Below are 19,200 nucleotides of genomic sequence, written 5' to 3'. Positions count from 1 at the left end.
ACATGTGACCAATGTTAAAGTGATGTAAGTAACCATACCTCAATTGCAAATCAATTTTGTATAAAGTTGCATGAATATTAATTTATATATTCAATTAACATATCCATATTGTGTAAAGTGGCATGAGTGATTGGACTCTCAATATTTGTTCCATCTTAAATAAAGTGACAAGTGAATTATTATACACTTTAACTGCTTAACCAGTGTTAATGTGTTATTTATTAAATGTTTAAATTATGTTATCTTGTATTACATATTTATTTAAAAACATCGAACATTCAATTAATTCAAAAAACAAACAATATCCATATCCACATTTAAACCTCTAGGGGTGAGGGTGCATAATCTATGAATCCAATACGATTCTCTCTGTGCCAGTTTTTTCTCTTTATTGCCTCCTCTCCAATGGGGCTGGATTTGTTCTATCCCTATACAACGCAGACCTTTTAAACAGAAGGCTGGACAGCTGTTGCAATGGAGGGGAACTGAATGGGTATCCAATTTCTTCTTTATATTATTTATATGTTCTAAAAGTCTGACCTTCAGACATCTCTTTGTACGACCAACATATTGGCTACCGCACGGACACTGAAGAAGATATATCACACAGGTTGTGCGGCAGCCAATCTCTGATTTGATAGAAAAGTGTTTCCCTGTCACAAAACTATTGTATGATGTAGCTTTATCTGTGTTCACTTGTAAACAGGCTTTACAACATTTACAGCCCCTAAAGCCTTTTGGCCCTTTCTTGGTATTACTCTTAGATCCGTTGATTTTCCTATCAATTATACAGTCTTGTTATATGGTTATCAGCTGGGAGATAACCTTGGGAAGCCGTGTACCCATCAGTTAAGTTTTTTTCTTTTGTATTTATCACTTGTTCACGGGTGTCCGTGTTTTGTTATCTACTGTTTTTCCCAGTATTGTAAACATATCCATATTGTTGTCCATATACAATGGCAGAAAGTAGTAATAATTATCTACAAAGGATACAAAAAGCAAGATCACAAAAGTTTGAATTAATGTTTAAAAATGTGACGAAACCTAAACCCATGGGGGGGTTTGAGGAATTTTTTAAACAAAACGAGAAATTGTTAAATTTGGAAACGAGAAAATGGTGGGAAATTGCTTATCTGGGGAGTTATCTGGACGAAAGTCTCATTCCGAGGGGACTACGTATAGATAAAACCCCAGCTTTTGGTTTAGACAATGAGGAGTTTTTGAGTAAATGGGATGAAATCTTGTTTAACTGCTCCCGCTAACTAATGACTCTATTATTAGACTTTTCTAAGGCTAGCAAATTAAAAATTGAGGAAGATTTGGATATTCTGGATAAGTCAGACATTGGAAATAGAGAAGATGCAGAGTTTAAAGAAAGGGAAGAAACTCTATTTAAAAGACTACAATATCTAGATGGGAAAATTTCTGACACAAAAAATAATAAATATTTGAGGGACAAAGATGATATGGCCCATAATAATTTTTCAACTAAAAATAAAATTACTCGTAAAAGATTGGGAAGAACAAACATCAGAAATAGGTTCACTAGGACTCCATCTAGAAATTTTATGAGAGGAAGCCCTGAGAAAGAAAAGAAATTTCAATATAACTCCAGAAAAAGATTCCCTTCCCCTAATGCTAAGAAAAGAACTCCAGTCAGGGATAGGTCTCCCAAGTTTTTTGAACAGGTTTCTCCAGAAAGGAAAAGGGATACTGTATACAAAAACCCTGTAAGGGGGGGGGGCTACCATCCTTCAGAGGAAGGACAGATCGGAACGACACTGATGATATCAGTGACGTTGTCCAACATCCACACAGAAGAGATAATCTCCCTGGTACCTATGCACAGGTAGTGAGGAATAAAGACGAGAGTAGGAAAAGGAACCCCTCAGAGATCAGGAAAATGAAAATTTTCAGGAGAGATCAAGAGCCCCAAAGGAGAAGATTATCACCAACTTCTTCCAGCCACGAGAGAAGCGGTGGGATCATCCCAATCGCTTCTCTCATTTATACAGAGAATCCCCACCAAAGAGAAAGCGAGCAGAGGATCAGGAGAGAAACCTAGGGAGGGAATAGAAATATCAGGGGATGAACTCAAAAGGGGTATTGTTAACCTGTCTGGAATCACTTTGACAGAACAGGAAATACAGCTTTTAGAGAAGGGAATGAAATTCGCCCCCAATCAAGAGGTGGACGATTTTCAATTATATATTGATTTCAAAAAATTCATCAGATCAATGACAGTTAGCAGACATTTTTTAAAATTTCCTAATCCGATTGAGATTAAAGATGACAATGAGTACAATGATATACGGAGGAAATTTAAGCCTAAGTCCAAATTTTTCCCTGTACATAGTAAAGGGCCACACTTAGAAACCTTTGAAAGCCTTGTCGAAAAAGATTTCGAAAAGTGGGTAGGTAAAAAGAAAAAAGGTGGAAACCAATCACACAATTTAACTAAGGGGGAGCAAGCAGCATTAAAAGCTTTGACCTCAAGGGAGGATATTGTTATAAAGGAAGCAGACAAGGGGTGGGCAATAGTTATTATGTCAGAGCATTACTATCGCCAAGAAGCTTTTAACATTCTAGCTGATGGCAAAACTTATAAAAAACTTAAAAATGATCCCTCCCAGGCGTTTAATATAGAATTAAAAATCCTCTTAGAAGAGGCTAAAAAAGAAAATATTATCACAAAAAGAAATTTTGATTTTCTTTGGAATCCCCACCCGGTTATCCCCATTTTTTATTTTATTCCGAAAATCCATAAAAATCTAACAAGTCCCCCAGGGCGCCCGATAATTAGCGGGATTGAATCAATAACGGCTAATTTGTCTGCTTTCCTAGACTCCTACCTACAGAAATATGCACAACTGGCATGGTCGTACACAAAAGACACAAAGTCCTTTTTACAGGAAATTGAAAGTTTGGAGTGGCAGGAAGACTACAGCTGGGCCACATTAGACGTGACCTCACTGTATACGGTCATTAGTCACAACCTCGGGCTGGAGGCAGTGGCCTTTTACCTGTGTCAGGATGAAAACATCTCTCCCGGTCTCAGATCTTTTATCCTGTGGGGCATCCAGTTTATACTGGAACACAATTTTTTCCTCTTTGATAAATCTTTTTATTTACAGCTGGTAGGGACTGCCATGGGCACCAGGTTCGCCCCCAGTTATGCCAACATATACATGCGCAGGTGGGAAGACCTTTGCGTGCGTCGGGGGCATGACTGGGTGGCGAGCCTGGTCCTATGACGGCGATACATCGATGACGTGATCATCATCTGGAGAGGGACAGATTCTACCTTCATGACCTTTGTTGATCACCTCAATCAGAATGAATATAATTTGACATTTTCCCCAGTGTGGAACCGTAGAGAAATAAATTTCTTAGATCTTACTTTGTTTTGTAAAGATAATGAGATCAAAACCAAATGCTTCTTCAAGCCGACCGATGGGAATAGCTACGTTCATAAACGTAGCTGTCACCACCAGCCTTGGCTGAAGGGCATCACCAAGGGGCAACTCACCCGAGTAAGAAGGAACTGTTCGCATACTGAGGATTTCCAGACACAGGCCCAACATATAGCTGATAAGTTGGTCAAGAAAGGTTACAACCAAAAACAGATTAACCTCCCTAGCGGTATTCCCGAGCGTGACTCGGGGTTAATTTTCGCTGCCAGAAGCGGTAACCCCGAGTCACGCTCGGGGTAGAAAACTCAGAGTCTCCTTACCTTCTCCCTGCGATCCAGCGATGTCCCCGCTGTGATTGCCGGTGAGAGCCCCGGCGGATGCCTCCATCTGCCCTCCCGGATCCGTCTCTGTGAGCCGCAGAGGCTCATGGGTGCGGAACTGGGCGGGTAATTCAAATGTCTAAAAGTTCTAAAAGTGACACACACAAAGTTAGGTGATACAGTGTAATCCTGTCAGATTACATTGTATCACCTCAGATTTGACACAGTATCACCTCAGATCATCCTACACTGCCCTGCCTGCCCCTTTTGCTGTAATTTCTGCCCATAAAATAATTTTTTTTACCATGGCATCAAAGCGTCACTTTAGCATCTCCAAAGCGGCTTTGGATCAGATGAGTGACAGCGGCAGCGACACAGAGCCCCTCGCAGAATTGAGCGACGGCGATAGCGATTCGTGGCAAGATTCGTCATCCGACTCTGACAGTGACCAGAGTAGTGGCGACAGCGACGATTCTGCACCCGAGCTCAGTTATGTGCGCACTTGGTGCCTTATTGATTGCGGTATGGATGAGGTACCGCCGCCAAGATTTCCGTTTACTGGATCACCTGGGATGAAGGTAGACGTTGAGCACAATGATCCTTTGGCATACCTAAAATTATTTCTCTCAGATGACGTCATTGAAAAGATTGTCACGGAGACAAATCGCTACAACGAGCAGCAATCAGCTACTCTGCATAGCAAGTTTTCCAGGAACAGAAAATGGAAACCGGTGACTAACGAGGACATCTGGAAGTTTCTGGGGCTAATACTTCTTCAGGGGGTGGTGGGGAAACCCCAGCAGAAATGGTACTGGACTACCAATAAATTGCTGGCAACCCCATTTTTTGGCACCATCATGTCCGAGTACCGATTTTCCCTCATAATGAAGAATTTGCACTTCACCAACAACGAGGAATTTGACGAAGCCACACATCCAGCGCCAAAACTCAAGAAGATCTGGGAAGTATACCAAATGATCCTAAAAAATTTCCAGCAGGCCTATGTGCCAGATAGAGACATCAGCATTGATGAAAGTCTGATGGCTTACAAGGGACGCCTCAGCTGGATTCAATACATCGCATCCAAGAGAGCACGGTTTGGAATAAAATCCTATATGCTCTGCGAGTGTGCCACTGGCTATATATGGAATTCCGTCATATACACCGGTAAAGGAACACAATTCAACCCCAGGTACAGCGGCTATGGGATGGCAACGTCCTCAGTCCTTACACTGCTTGAGCCATTGCTGAATCAGGGGTATTGTGTGACAACGGACAACTTTTACACATCGCCTGAGCTGTACGAGTTTCTGATAAAACACAAGACTGATGGATATGGAACCGTTAGGGCCAACCGACGTGAACTGCCATCTATGTTTGCCAAGCAAAAACTGAAAACAGGAGAAATGGTTGCCTGGCAGAAAGGAAAGATGATGGCAATGCGTTGGCGTGACAAAAAAGACGTATGCCTAATGAGTACAGTGCATAACACCTCCACTGCCATGGTCCACACAAGAGGTGGGAAAGATGTCATAAAGCCACGACTTGTGATTGACTACAACAACACCATGGGAGGAGTCGATAGAGCTGATCAGGCGATGACATTTTATCCGGCTATGCGGAAACAACAAAAAAAATATTACAAAAAAATCTTCAGGCATCTACTGGAACAATGCCTCTGGAATGCCTATATACTGCACAAAGGAAAGAGTGACATGCCTCTTGTTCATTCTGACTTTATCTGGAAGGTGGCGGAGCGGATTTTTGTGAACTACCAAACGGCATCAGTGGCCGTGAACAGATCTGGACGTCGTGCTGTTGACGTTGTCAACCCAGAACGCCTGACTGGTCGTCACTTTATGGATTACATCCCGCCAACCGCAAAAAAGGAAGCACCTACAAGGATGTGCGTAGTTTGCTGCTCAAAGCGAGATAGCAATGGAAAAAAAATCCGAAAGGAAACCAGATTCCATTGCCCTGATTGTGATGTCGGTCTCTGTGCAGTCCCATGTTTCAAAATTTACCACACCCAGGATGTTTACTGAATTTTCTTTGTTTGACAAATTTCATTATTTATTACATTATTGAATAAAATTATATTATTTATTAGATTATAATTCATGATTTTATGTTTCAAACTTTATCACATCTGAGAGTACTTTTGGTCAGGTTTAAGAAAGTAATTACTGGCCTACAATACATAACACCAAATTTCCATGCAAAAAAATGGTACCGCTTTTGGTACAAAATTCCTGACATAATCATACCGCCAGGGAGGTTAACAGAGAAATTCATATGATGTCCAAAAAAAATAGAAACAAGCTTTTATTGGACGGCCCCAGTAGACAGAAAAAAGGGGAAGATTTCAAACAGGCTTTCTTCACACAATATAATGTGGACCACCCAAAAATAAAGAGGACTTTACATAAATTTTGACCCATATTGCTAGATGACCCCATTTTGGGGGAGCAACTATCTAATAGGCCAAAGATTATCTATAGGAAAAAACAAAATCTAAAAAACCTATTGGCACCCAGCTATGCTTTAAAGAACGGATCTAAGAGTAATACCAAGAAAGGGCCAAAAGGCTTTAGGGGCTGTAAATGTTGGAAAGCCTGTTTACAAGTGAACACAGATAAAGCTACATCATACAATAGTTTTGTGACAGGGAAACACTTTTTTCTATCAAATCAGAGATTGGCTGCCGCACAACCTGTGTGATATATCTTCTTCAGTGTCCGTGCGGTAGCCAATATGTTGGTCATACAAAGAGATGTCTGAAGGTCAGACTTTTAGAACATATAAATAATATAAAGAAGAAATTGGATACCCATTCAGTTCCCCTCCATTGCAACAGCTGTCCAGCCTTCTGTTTAAAAGTATTGTGATTAACACTGTAAGTCCCGTGTAATGGATCCAGGAGCTAGTTCACTTAAAAAAGGCTTTGTTAAAATTCAGGATGAAAACGTAAAATTTGTATATATGGTGTGTATACCTTTAAATCTGTTTCAAACAGAATGAAATTAGGTGCACTCCAAATACTATACTTTCAGCAAACGAAAAATTGAAATCGCCTTCAAGTATAGGGAACTGTTTCCTGTGATGTAATAAATCAGTGTAACACTGATGCGTAATGACACAAAAATATATGGTGTGTGTGTGTCTTTAAATCTATGATCATTAAGTGAACAGAGTATATACCAAATGGTGTACTTTGAAGTACAAAGATATATTACTTATAAGGTGGAAATATAGTTTGAATAACTGTATTTCATAAAAATGGATAAAAATCAATAAAGTCCAATGAAGTTTAAAAATGATTCAAAATTTATTAGAAAAAAGCGCCTATGTCAGGGCATTCAAAGTGGTAGAATATAAAAATATATAAAACTGCATAAAAATAAATCAATATAAGTCAGGGACGTTATGCAAGATCGTTACCAGCACATCTGTGTAAGTTGTTCCGTTTTCGTAGTGAGGACCGATCAGGATGGATGTGGATAGTTTGTTACACTCTCTGCCGGCTGTTCGTGAGGTTGGCGTGCGTCCCAGACCTCACTCTGGATGATGCACGCTGTTGGCCGGCGGGTCCCCAGATCTCGGAACACTCTACGTTGGATGGAAAAATACTGCAGCTGGATCCTTGGTCTGCGTCCGTACCCTGCTTACTTCTTTGTGGTCTGTGGTCTAACGCGTTTCGTGGGTGTCAGCCCCACTTCCTCAGAGACGAATCATTTTTAAACTTCATTGGACTTTATTGATTTTTATCCATTTTTATGAAATACAGTTATTCAAACTATATTTCCACCTTATAAGTAATATATCTTTGTACTTCAAAGTACACCATTTGGTATATACTCTGTTCACTTAATGATCATAGATTTAAAGACACACACACCATATATTTTTGTGTCATTACGCATCAGTGTTACACTGATTTATTACATCACAGGAAACAGTTCCCTATACTTGAAGGCGATTTCAATTTTTCGTTTGCTGAAAGTATAGTATTTGGCGTGCACCTAATCTCATTCTGTTTGAAACAGATTTAAAGGTAAACACACCATATATACAAATTTTACGTTTTCATCCTGAATTTTAACAAAGCCTTTTTTAAGTGAACTAGCTCCTGGATCCATTACACGGGACTTACAGTGTTAATCACAATACTTCACATTTTAGACAGTTTTTTGGTGAAATTTCTGCCTATATCCAGTTTTGAGCTCTTCACTTCAAGTCAGACTCCCTCATCCCTGTGTGTTGCACTAGGCATACCAGACCAATTTGACTTCTGTTTAAAAGGTCTGCGTTGTATAGGGATAGAACAAATCCAACCCCATTGGAGAGGAGGCAATAAAGAGAAAAAACTGGCACAGAGAGAATCGTATTGGATTCATAGATTATGCACCCTCACCCCTAGAGGTTTAAATGTGGATATGGATATTGTTTGTTTTTTGAATTAATTGAATGTTCGATGTTTTTAAATAAATATGTAATACAAGATAACAATTTAAACATTTAATAAATAACACATTAACACTGGTTAAGCAGTTAAAGTGTATAATAATTCACTTGTCACTTTATTTAAGATGGAACAAATATTGAGAGTCCAATCACTCATGCCACTTTACACAATATGGATATGTTAATTGAATATATAAATTAATATTCATGCAACTTTATACAAAATTGATTTACAATAGAGGTATGGTTACTTACGTCACTTTAACATTGGTCACATGTAAAATATAGAAAAAACTAAAATATTGTTGTTAACATATACAGATATTATTATTATTATTATTATTTCACTATTATTATTATTAATAATTATTATCACCCTTTGCACTATTAAAATATATATCATGAATGATACACTTGGATAGGAAGTTTCCATTCATGTAAATAATATTTCAAACTGATTTTTTTAGAGGACATATTATTATTCTTTATTAAGAGATTCTATGTGATCAAAGAATGAAATTTAACAGTCTTCTATCCTTAGTGGCTCGCACACTAACTTTAGGTATAAGAAAGTTGCTTTTCTAGATTGCCGGCATGCTGTGGAACGCACAGCCATGTTCTCTCCCCTCCGAATATGGAACGCACGTCGATCATGTGATGAACAACCTAACACGTGACTCAAGCGTGGCGTATGACGAATGCGGAAGTTGGCCGGTGATTTGAACGGACCCGGCTTTTTTCATTTCGGCAAAGCGGCTACACCTGAGGGATAACTTTGACGAATCGGAACCACAGGATTAGAAGACACCCACTATTCCACCAATGACTTGAAGGGATTAGCCCTATATAAGATGTTTTTTATGTTAGCGTTTTAGGATGCTGTTTTTTATGTACCTGTTGAATGCTATTCACTGAAAGAGGTCCCTGAGGAAGTCCTTTTTGTATAAGGACGAAACGCGTAGGACCAGCATCTCTTCTTATTATTTTTTTTATGATATTTTATTTATACCTTTTCTAAGTGAGTAAATAGCCTTTAAAGTATTCCTTTTGGTTGCGGTTTTTGGATCTTCTCGCTGACCTGGATACCCTATCGGCCATCACTTGAGGAGGGAATTTTAAAGGAACATACCCCCCGTTTCCATCAAGGGGAGGCACCCATAATACGCTTTATTTTCCTGGAATATGTGAGTGCATTCTGATCACCAGAAGCTTTGTTATAGTGTTTTAGCAATATTTGCACTATGTTTTGTCCTCTATTATAGGCACACGAGCAGAATCCCAAAATTTTCCTATCAATTATACAATATGTCATAATCACTGTTTTATTTTAACTTTTATGTATAGACTGAGGTAGTGACAAGTTTTACCAGTTTACTCCATTTTATTTCTGGCATGAATTATGCATTTCAACGGTATTTTAATTTTTTTTTTGTATGATTTATTACTTTTGCTACTTTTCTGTTTATTTTTTTTTTCCCTCCTTTGTGCTGCTTTTTGTCTGGCAAATTCCTTTTAATAATATGTAAATCTTTATAAGCATCTTAAAAGTATATACCGTTGTAGGCTATTCTATTATACCGCTTTTTTGAAAAAAAAATTATTATCATAGAGAGAAATGCAGACAATTAACAGAATATGCACACAAAGAAAACTTTTAGAATACACAGAGAAGAACGGTTAACTTTAAATTAAATAGATTTTGAACCTCCATCATAAGAGTTTGGTAAATCATCTCTATTTGTCAATTGTTTATTTAAACTCTCCAAACCTTTTTTTTTTGCTGGTTTTCGGTTTTCCCAAGTGTAGCTTAGCTGTTTGCTCCTGGAGAGCAAAGTGTTAAAACAGGACATGTTACGAAAACATTATGTCCAGTAGTGGCTGCTCACATTGTCATACAGATTAGTCCATTTCCTATACAAACATATGTATTCTGTAAGTGACTTGGGAAAGGGCACAGATCTCTTAATAAAAAATACTGTCACATTTATCTCCTGTTGGTTATTTAAGTGTCATGCAGTAAATAAACACTAGGGGGCAGTGGCACTTCAGGCTTTGTGTTGCCCTAGCACCCACCAGTAACATCTACTTTATGCAACGGGCTGCCCTGGGTCTGCAATCCAGAAAGCTGAGATTTAAGGTATAAAACCCATATAGGTGGGTGAAAGATATGGTAAGGTCCTCTGCTGAGGCCCTATAAGTAAATTCCTATATATTCATGTTCTTACGTAGAGGGAGCCAACTAAATCACTGTGGTTTAAAGTATACAGGTATTTAAAGGGGGGTTGATCTTCCCTGGCCAGATCGGTTCTCTCCATACATGTTTACATACCTGCTGATTGTCTTACCTAGAGTATTCGGATTTTTAACCTGTCTTGGGTGCTTCTGGTATGTCAAATCTTTATTTTTGAAAGTGCAAGTTTAAAGACAAAAGCAGGCAGTGTCACAACAGCTGCATGCACAGTAAATGAAGATACAATATAACAGTGGTGTGACGAACTGTAGCAGGCGGTAGCACAATTTTTACATTTTATCTTAATGAATACAAGAGCTAGAAGTAAATGTATAACAGGTTAGGATACATTAGGTAGTGTAACTTTGCCTGTGCCGCTTTTTGGTGGCCGGTGAACCTACAAGGTCGTGTTATCAACTGTCCCTGTCCTCCTTAGCTTGGGAGTAGGGTTGGGGACAAGCATCCCACTTGTGTGGGGGGTCTTGTCTTGGCTCCTGCCTTCTGTCAGATGCCCAGCGCCTGCAGAAATTGTGGAGCCTCTTCTGGTGATGTCAGTCGGTTGTGCCCATCTCGCGTGGCAATCAGAAGCCGTGGGTAGCCCTTTTTATATGGTATATCCGCTGCTCTCAGTTGTGCTGTGGTGAGGTATGTCAAATCATAATGTTTAAATGGGTTAAAATGTTCTTGATGTTTTGCTGGAGGCTGACAGTTGATCAAATGCAAGAGTGCCACCGGTTGATCAACTAGGTGTTAAAAGGACAATCTGTAGGCAAGCCACATTTATAGAATGATTTTTTTTTTTTTGTGTGCAACTTGTAGATAATTCATTAAAAAAAAAACACTAAAGATGTTTTGGGAAAAAAAACAAAAACATAATTATAACCACAAGGGAAAGAGTCATTGTGAGAGTGTCTGTGTCAATCCACAGGAGTAACCGGGTTATTCACTATAAACCAAATGGTAAAATTAAAGGGTTAATCAAAGTACCATGACCACTTTAGTAATTTAAAGTGGTCTTGGTGCCTGAAGTCTTATATGTGCAGCTTCTCGTTTTGAAACTCTGCACTTACAGCGTCATTGGGACGTAATCGGCCAGCTTGGAACTAGTGATGAACTGGCTAACATCAATTCTTTGCCAGTTTCGTTGAACAGAATGTCAGTCGTTGGCGGAGAGTGGTCAGCTGGCAAATGAATGGTGTTTAAATACTCTGGAGGTTTAATTGGGGGGAGGTTTAATGTGCAATAAACTGATCTAATGAACATTTGCATTATTGGCTTGCCTCTCTGCTTCCTGCAAGTCCCATTCAGTCAGTGTTTGCAGACTATAATTGCACTTCAGGTCATACTGAATGGAAATGAATGATTCATTGTATACAGTGATATCGACACTGTCACACTTCTGTTGACTCACCTTAAAATACACACACTGGTGTATCACTGTTACAGCTGTGATCTGAGATACAGCAGTATTCATATCAGGCCTGAAAATTCCCCTCACCTCTAACCTTTGGTGGCTAGAAAATCACCCTGGTGACTATACCATGGACTTGTCAGTTGCAAATAACTTTTGCTGCCTGGCTAGTAGTGAAGGATTTAAAATTTCAAGCCCTGATATTGTACTCGTCATTAATAAAAGCCAGGGATTCCAAAAATGCTTGATGCAATGGCAGAGTGACTTGTTAATCCCATTTTTAACAGTGCCGAAACTCCCTCAGCGCTGCTCACCTCTCTACTTGTCATCGAAACGCATGGCTTCCTCCAGTGAAGATTCAATTCTCCTAATAGAGAAGCATCAGGGCCCTTATTTGTAAACAGTGCTTCTCCCAGGAAAGCATTGAATTCAGGGCTTCCCCATCAGCTGACACATGACAAGAGTTTTACTTGTCAATATTTAGATAGCCACTAGAGGTGTGTTGAAACCTGCAAAGTAAACAGGTCACAAAAATTTAAACAAAAACAAAAATGAAGGTTAAATTAATGGAATAGGGGGGCCGGGCCGGGCTGCTAAGCAGTCGGAGGGGAGCTCAGCTCCGGCACACAACGACCGTATAATACCCATAAACCACGATTCTGATCCCATACCCCACCCATAAATGCGACCCTTTGACGGATAAGGGCTGTCGGAACCGGGGGTTTTAGTCCCCCGGAGGGGAGATCTCTGCAGCAACTGGCAGGACCTACCCTGGCGGTGAGTGGAGTGGACGGCCGCCGCTCCACTATCCTGCCTACCGGAGCCTGACAGACCAGCTGCACCTGTGCGGTCCCGGTCCCTCCCCCCTCTGGACCGGGGGGGTGATCCCGGTCCTCACCCCACAGCCGCACTTGGGGGCCACGATATACCAAGCCACTACGAAGGCCTGAAGCCTAAATCTAAGATGGCGGAGGCCGCGAGTGAAAGAGCCCATCCACAGAGCCCGAACCAGACCGCTGATCCCAGCTGGACAGACAGGCCAGGAACCCAGCAGCGAGTAAGCATTGTGGGGCCCTTAAAATACATTTATACTCAGAGGCGGAAGGGGGGGAAAATGCAAAGCAAACGGCGGCACCGCAGACACCGCTACCGGCGCCAGACACCGAGCTACTTACCCTCTGACGGAGCCGAAGGGCCGACGCCTATGTCACAACACTGCGTCCCCTACCTACCAAACAGCACTCAAGGCCCGAAGACAAGGCCACTCTGCTAGAGAGCATGAAAGCACCACCCAAGATGGCGGAGGCCACGTGTGCAGAGATCGGCGGAGGAGACTGCTTCAGCGACACTCTCCACAATGCAGCAGAGAACCTATCCACCGTCAACCGGGGAAGGGGTGCCGGTCCTGCCGCACAATCAAATTCACCATCACCTCACCAAGCGAGAGTGCCGCCCTCAGACAGGTCACCCCCAGGCTGGACAGTTCTGTACACCCGGTGGGCATAGGCTGAAAGAATAAACTTGAAAAGCACGCGGTGCTGGGCTCCAGCCTCTACACTAAGCACCTCATGGGACATTGTTACCACTGGCAACAACCCACAGCCCAGATACTCGCCTTGCAGCATATGTCCTTACTGAACTGTGACCAACATAACTCCTCTAGCATTACTCGTAAATCTGTTAGTGGCTTCAATCAGCATGTTTAACCAGTGACCAGCTATCATTTACCCTCTTGCTTTATGCAACTATATATTTAAGTGAAATGCATTAACCATCCATTGGGACACTGGTAGTTGACCACCTGCGGTGGGGGTCCTAGGGCGTTCACACACGATAAGCAGACACACATTCATAGCATCTCAGCATTTATACTATCGTACTGCCTAAGCTAGAGATATACCCTCAGCCTGTGACGCGCAACACATAGTTAGAAATGTTTTATCTTGTATAAATAGACTACTCAGCGACATTTGTTTTTTCTGCATGTATAATCTTACTTGTACACCATACAAAAAAAAGCGCACAACATCTTGACCTTTTCAGCATATACTTGTGACTATACTGTTTGTGCATATGTCATATTTTGAGCTTGTACTTAACATTGCGCTTCCAAAAATAAAGAATTCTAAAAAAATTTATAAAAAAATTAATGAAATAGGAACAACATTGTTAAAATTATTTAGTGCCAGACTGTTTTAAAACAAGTTAGTAGACATACCCCCAAATATAACATGCATGTCTCTTTGCCTGAAAAACAGCTTGCAGAAGCCTTTGTAAGCCCTCCCCTCTTTTCCCGACACAGACTTTCAGTCTGAGCTGTGGAATGAACCTGCCAGAGGTTTCTTGTTGCGAGGCCTCTCTGCTAGAGCCGCAAGTGTACGAGCTTTCCTATGTGTCTCAGTGAGCTGTAGTACATGGGAAGACAGGTGCGAGCTAGCTACTCTGTGGCGTTATCAGAAGTGGAATAAAACCTTTCTAATCTGAGAGACAGCCAGGAAGGGGTTTACTGCCTTTAATTATAAAACTTTTCTAAACTGTCACAAATATGATAAAACTCCAGACACGTAAAGCACTGCAGCAAGCAGCTAAATGGCCACCAAATTGTTTAGCTAAGTAGGTCCCCCCCCTTATTGTTGTTTAGGGCCCCCACCCGCAGCTCAGGGGTGGGGGCCGGGGGGAGGACAGTAGGTCCGTGGGTTTCCACGGATCGCGAGAACAGAGGACCCTGCTGCTGCTGGATGGGAAACTCAGGTAGATAGTCTTATTGACGAGCATGGAGAATGCTGGGCCCCTCTAAACTGCCCAGTGATGCTGTGCCACCGGACCACCAGTCGAGGAGGACGGGAGGGACAGTTAAGTGGCAGCACTTATTCCACACAACATACACACTGCATCTGCATACACTCTACACACACTGCATACACTCTACACACTCTACAGACACTGCAAACACTGCACACACGCTGCATACACTCTACACACACTGCATACACACTATATACACACACACTGCATACACTCTACACACACTGCATACACTCTACACACACTACACACTGCACACACTGCACACACTACACACACTGCATACACTCTACACACACTACACACTCTACAGACACTGCAAACACTGCACACACACTACACACACTATACACACTCTACAGACACTGCATACACTCTGCACACATACTATGCACACTGTACACACTATACACACACTGTACACACTGCATACACTCTGCACACACTATACACACTATACACACACTGCATGCACTACACTCACTGCATACACACACTGCATACACTCTGCACACACTATACACACACTGCATACACTCTACACACACTACACACTCTACAGACACTGCAAACACTGCACACACACTGCATACACTCTACACACACTATACACACTCTACAGACACTGCATACACTCTGCACACACACTATGCACACTGTACACACTATACACACACTGTACACACTGCATACACACTGTACACACTGCATACACTCTGCACACACTATACACACTGCACACACTATACACACACTGCTTACACACTATACACACACTGCTTACACACTATACACACACTGCTTACACACTATACACACACTATGCACACACTGCATACACTATGCACACACTGCATATACTATGCACACACTGCATATACTATGCACACACTGCATACACTATGCACACACTGCATACACTATGCACACACTGCACACACTATGCACACACTGCACGCACTATGCACACACTGCACACACTATGCACACACTGCACACACTGCATACACATACATTTAAAAACAATTGCAGTTATTTTTTACATTTCAAAGTTGGGGAGGGGGTGCCAAATAAAGGATCCGCCCCGAGTGCCAAATGCTCCAGGTACGCCCCTGTATAGAGGGGAGCCATGTTACTCTGTATATAGAGAGGAGCCATGTTTACTCTGTATATAGAGGGAGCCATGTTACTATCTGAGGTGGTTAACTATGATTGGCCCTGGCATGTTTGTTAGTCTGCCCTGCATGGTTGTCTGGCATGAATAAAAGTAGCATGTTTCAACTATATTAGTAGTTAGACTAGTTTGCACTAAAACATGTGCAAATGGGGAGTTTGCGGTTGTGCAAATGGACTGTTTGCGGTGCGTTAAACGGGGAGTTTGGTCTGTCACTTTGAAGCGGGCGTAACCCTTACACTACCTGATCGATACAACATCATACCTGATGTTTTAAAGCACGTTATTCCAAACAATTTAGGAATGTTAGGTGATTTATGCCCTTTATGGATTAAAACCAGACTCTGCATCAACTATGTAATTTTCCATGGGAGTTTTGCCATGGATCCCCCTCCGGCATGCCACAGTCCAGGTGTTAGTCCCCTTGAAACAACTTTTCCATCACTATTGTGGCCAGAAAGAGTCCCTGTGGGTTTTAAAATTCGCCTGCCTATTGAAGTCAATGGCGGTTCGCCTCTTCGCGAACATTTGTGGAAGTTCGTGTTCGCCATTCGCGAACCGAAAAGGTTATGTTCGTGACATCACTAATCACCCAGTCTATCTTAAGATTCAGTCCGGCTAATGCAGAGAACCTTGTACAGTAATGTTCAGTACTTGCAAACATAAATAAATCTTACAGAAAAAAATGAAGAAAAACAAGCTTAACTTAATTCCTTGCAATGCACAAATTGCTTGAAAATTTTGATTTTCATGCAACCTAGCAAGAGGTAATACAGGGTACATTTTACTGTACTTTTTCTTTGTCTCATGGAGATAATGCATTAATAATAGAATATTAGAAAGTATAAAATAAAATGAACATGCATGTTACGTGGCTGTGAATGTCACTCTTTCAAGTTTATCCAGGATATACACTAATTGTGTAGTCACGAAGCTTACTGATATCTAAACCAGACCTGTGCAATTCGTTTAGTTCCAAATGTACATTCGGACGAATTTCGTGAAATTCGGATGCTTACGGGTGTCCGAAGTTACAAATTGCCAAAGTTCTAAAGTGCTTAGGATTTCTGAAAAGTGGCAAAACAAGTGGTTAGGGGTTAGTGTCCGTATTGACAAAGTTCCGAATTGCTGAAGTGCCGAACCAAACGCCATTTGTCTGAATTGCCGAAGCATACAAAATGTTTTACTTACCCGAATTTCCGAACCAGATTTTTTGCCAATGCACATCCCTAATCTAAACCAATCCCTGGCTTCCCACAACTTTCTAGAAATGAATTGGTGATCATGTACATACATATTGTGGCACATTGATGCTCACTCACTGGTTTATAACCCAAATACTTGCTTATTTGGGCAAACATCATGTGGCCCCAATTTGCTGATAAACCTTTCAATGACTGAGTGCAGATCAGAGCTGTGTTGCTCAATTTCAAGCTAAAAGGGACTGATTATTAATGGTTAAGAACCTGCCCTAGTATGGTATGCCCTGCTTATTTCACATATGTAGCTTTACAAAAGCCTGCATGCATTTAATGTGTTATATCGGTCCTTAAGGGTCCATATTGTACAGCGCTACGGAATTTGTTGGCACTATATAAATAATAATAATAAAGTGAAAAAAAACAAAACTAAAGTCCATCAACTTTAAACCTGAAGTCCATTCTTTTATGCGGTTGATCCAAAAGAAGGCATACAAACCCATTTGTAGCCATTTTCAATTATGCCATAAAAGGGAAAAGTTCCTTCCCGACTCCATATGGGCAATCCAATTTCTCCTTGGATCAGCAACCTGTTTACATGCATGTCAATTATATTCTTGAATATTCGGTTTATGAAAGGGGAAAAAAAGCATCCAAGCCCTTTTTTTTTTAATTTATCTATATCATCTGATAAAACAACCTCTATAGGCAGAGAAGTCCCCATCATTATTGTTCTTACTGTAACAAACCATTTCCTCTGTCTTTCTTCCGTTCCCAATGAGTGATCTCTTCTCTGTTGATTATTCCTGCTAATGAACAGGTTAGCACATAGCGGTTTGTACTGACCCTGAATATATTTGTATAGTGCTATCATATCCTCTCTGCCTTTTTCGCATAACTAATATTATCCATCCCTCTAATTAATTTTGTAGCTCATCTCTGCACCTTTTCTAGTTCTGCAATATTGTTCTTTGACTGGTGCCAAAAATTGCACTGCATACTCAAGGTGGGGTCTTTTTGATTTATAAACAGGCAAAATTGTATTTTGATGTTAATTAATACCCATTTTTATACATAAAAGCATCTTACTATCTTTTGTAATGGAAGACCTGCATTGCATACTGTTGCCTAGTTTGTGATCTGTAATTGTTCCCAAGTCCTTTTCATTTAATGTTATCCATAGCTCAACCCAATTTAATGTATAAATATGTGATTCCCAAACCAGTCCTCATGGCAGTCCAGGATTTAGGGATTACACAATTGTGTCTAAGGTGTTTAAAGTTAAACAAAACAAAACTGCAGCCCTTAGACACAACTGGGTATTCCCTAAATCCTGGACTGATAGGGGGTGCCATGAGGACTGGTTTGGGAACCACTTGTACAAGTGGTTTGTGGCTTCCTTCCCAAAATGCATTTACATTTATATGTATTGAATTTAATCTGCCTTTCAATGCCTACTTCAAGATAATTTATAAATAGATTAGAGAAGTGGACCGAGAACAGAAACCTGAGGTACTCCACTTAACCACATTTGTCCAATTTAAAAAAAATCTTACTATACAACTACTCTATGCACTCTATCTTCAAGCCAGTGTTCAATCCCCCCCAAAAAACGTCTCTAAACCAACTGATTTCAGTTTTCCTAATAACCTTTTGTGTGGAATCGTATTAACGGTCTTGGCAAAATCCAAGCAGATCACGTCTACTGGATCTCCCTGGTCTATATTTCTACTAACTTCTTCATAAAATGCAATTAAGTTGGTTTGGCATGCCTTGTCTTGAATATTATCCCTTAACAGCCATTCAATAAAATTTTCCAAACACAGATGTTAAGCTCACTATTTTTTTTTTAAATATAGACACCACATCCTGTTAACCAATCATATGTTTGCTGTAAGGCTTTGTAACTGGGATTTGCAAATCTACAGACATACATTCTTCTTTCATATATAATGAAGAAAAAAAATATTTAGAATTTCTGCTTTGTCCTGATCTTGATTAACTCGTCCATCTCACTTTCCATCAACCAACACTTTCAATCTTCACCTTAACTTACTTTAAAAAAAAAAAAAAAAATTAAAAATATTTTGGGGGGAAAACATGGGGGTTCGTCTTCCTCTCTTTGGCATGAGGAGCTGTTAATTTTCAAGATTAGCCCATCTAAATATCATTTTGTAAGCCCTA

Source organism: Pelobates fuscus, chromosome 7 (genome assembly GCF_036172605.1).
Source record: "Pelobates fuscus isolate aPelFus1 chromosome 7, aPelFus1.pri, whole genome shotgun sequence".
Taxonomy (NCBI): Eukaryota; Metazoa; Chordata; class Amphibia; order Anura; family Pelobatidae; genus Pelobates; species Pelobates fuscus.
Note: the sequence above shows the minus strand (reverse complement) of the source record.